At 45.8% G+C, this 2,818-nt stretch overlaps 1 long non-coding RNA gene across 1 annotated transcript; it reads right to left on the bottom strand.

Annotated features, from left to right (window-relative positions):
* Positions 1–143: 143 nt before the first annotated feature.
* LOC121138040 lies at positions 144–2,780 on the bottom strand. Its single transcript, XR_005875266.1, has 2 exons — positions 1,473–2,780; positions 144–658 (listed from the first exon to the last, which is right to left on the bottom strand). It is a non-coding gene; the product is annotated as an uncharacterized LOC121138040 (long non-coding RNA).
* Between the last annotated feature and the right edge of the window lie 38 nt (positions 2,781–2,818).

The following is a 2,818-nucleotide window of genomic DNA, read 5'->3' on the forward strand; positions in this document are numbered from 1 at the left end:
CAAGGTCACTATCAGGAATGGGCATTCGAAGTGGTCTCTACACTATTGCTTAGCTAGCATCCAGCAATTACATATGCCACATAAACAAAAAACAGGTTTCTCTATTGCACATTTCAAAGGTGAAATGACGTAGTCATATGAAGTGAGTTTTGTTTTTTGTTTTTTTATGTACAAGGAAGAATATAATTTTGTTTGGCTCAAAAATGCACACTGCCAAGGCTGCTTAGTACTAAAATGTTTTTTAAGCAAGAATTTAGGTTATGAAGCTGATGGAATTCTTTGCTTTAATGAACAATGCAATGTCCGCTCTCTCTTCCACTCTGACTCAGTGATAGAGGACAAAGTTAGGGGTTAGGTTTTGAAGGCGGTGAACTGTCTTGGACACTGCTTGGAGAGACAGGTGGGGCTTCCTCTCTTGGGCCGGAAGGCAGTAAGTCTCTTGCAGCAGGTTGTGGCAGCGGGTAGTCCTGAGGACCATGGGTTGGAGGTGGTAAACGGGTACCAGGAATAAAAAATTCTCTTGGACCAAGTGAACCTGGAGGTCTAAATGGTGCGTGTCCTAGTAAAAACTGCCGAGGGTCAACAGGCAGGTCCCATTTCCCGGGTAGAACACCTGGTGGATACTCTCTTATGCCTAGTGGTGCACCCATGCCTGGAACTAGGAAACAAGAGTCATGTAAATACCAAGCAACATATTTAAAGGAGCAATCATTCCAAGGACAGTCACATATCTATTAATTCGTCAGCCGTAGAAAGTCAAGCAAGACACCGTGACTTAAAAATAAGGCAAAAAAGACTTAGCAAACTGAAATTAGTCTGTGGCCACTAAGCAAACAACACCTTTTAACTAGGCTCTGCTTAATTCCAACTTTTCTTTTCTTTCTGCAATTCTACATTTCAGAACAGCTCCATTCAGAATATGCCAGGCCATGAAAATAGTGAAAACACAGATACACTATGAAACACATTCACTGCAACAAAGTTGGTAAAGGCCTACCCCTGTGTCAACTGAAAGTTCATGGGGCCAAACTACAGCAAGGAGATGAACTCACATTAATGTGCATTCACTAGGATCCTAGTGTGTTCTCTGTAACAGCAGTCTTCTATCTGGTCTCAGGCAGAAGGGATCCTATAGCTTTCCTATCTATATTCTGAGACCAGTGGCTCATGCTTCTATTGGTATTTGTGGCCTACAGGACACGATGACATGTCTCACCCATCCTTTCCATATATAATAGTATGGTGTTCCAATGCACCTTCACAGGAAACATTACTGGCTTTCCCATCCAGCCACACCCAACTCACCTTATGGAAATAAAATAGAACCTGTAAGTGCCCAGAAGATTGGGGATAGGTTACAATGCACTCTCAGCTGCATCCTCAATTGGAAAGCTCTATGGTAACAATTACTTTAGCAAGGAACAGAAGTGATGAGTATGTTTTAAAAGTCAGCACTATTCATGTCAACATACCAAATGGTGGAGGCACTGGCCGAGGCCCAAAAGGCCCCCATGGCTGAGGAGGTGGTCCATAAGGATAGGGTGGTGGCACCGGACTTCTCAAAGGGTCACCAAAGAGAGGTACCCCTGGAAACGGAGGGGGCCCTCTGGGAGCCATGTTAACCTGTAGAAAAGAAACAAAGTTTGCAAATGCTTTTACATGGTGCCAAGAGTAGTAAACTGGCAGCTGTCCAAAGAATCCTCGGCGTAACACAACACCTCACCCCATGTTGCCATTGACAACTCAGAGGTCAGAAGGATGCTGCAAACTGTGACTGGGCTTACTGCTTGCTATCAACTCAGGAAGGGGACCCTTCCTAAGAAGTGACTGTGGCTCGGGTCATGCCATACGCACTGCAATCCATACAAAAGAAATACTCTCTCTCATCACTGTAACCCCACATGTACATAGGGAGAGCACAGGGAACAGAATGAAAATACATTCAGTACACAAGCAGTAACAGCAACCATCAGGGCATCATCAATAGGTCTTCACTGTATGATCCAAAGTTTGATCTTAACGTCTGTGTGAGTATCCTGGTGTAAACTTGTGTAAGCAAAGGCAAGAGGAGTCGAGCCGATTGGGGGTCAGACTACATGTAGGACAGGCTAGAACTCAGATACCAGGCTGCACTCCAAGGCTGGGTGCTTCCCAACGCTCCATACTTGAGGTCTGCACTCTGGGAAGTCTGGAAAAGCCTCTGTGTCCCACCTAGCATGGCCTGGACGAAGACTCAAGACATGCACATCCCTGGAGCCTTGGCCTAGGCTTCACAGTCTTCCCTGCACAGTTTATGTTCGTCATTAGGAAGACAGCTCGAGGAATGGCCTTCGACATCTGGCAACTCTACATTACAGGACAGGGATTTCCACAATGTGTTAGTATAGGGCAGAGGGCTAAACAACTGCAGTCACCACACATGTCCCAAGAGTACACGCTGTAGTGAGCACTGAACCAGTAACCCAGCCACTGCTCAGGACCTGATCAAGAGAAGGCACACACACATTCCTGTTTGTAAGCAGTCTGCTTCCATGTGACTCAAAACAGTGTGCCTGGTGCACAGATGCCTGGGTTCCAGAAGCACAGTTCCAAGCAGGTCACTTGTGTGGTCATAGGTACTGCAAGTGCTCTCAACTGGTTAGTAATTTAAGTCAAACAGGAAAGAGGACACCAAGAAACAACGCTGGCTCGGTGACACTCCAAAGTCAAGGATCACTGGAGTTATACTGGATAGATGGTGAAGGGGACAAGTGTCATGATTTTCAAAGCTGTAAGGACGAAGCCAGCAAAACCAAAGCCCACTCTGGCTCTCAGTCTC

This window comes from Mesocricetus auratus, unplaced genomic scaffold, assembly GCF_017639785.1.
Source record: "Mesocricetus auratus isolate SY011 unplaced genomic scaffold, BCM_Maur_2.0 contig_11667_pilon_obj, whole genome shotgun sequence".
Classification (NCBI taxonomy): Eukaryota; Metazoa; Chordata; class Mammalia; order Rodentia; family Cricetidae; genus Mesocricetus; species Mesocricetus auratus.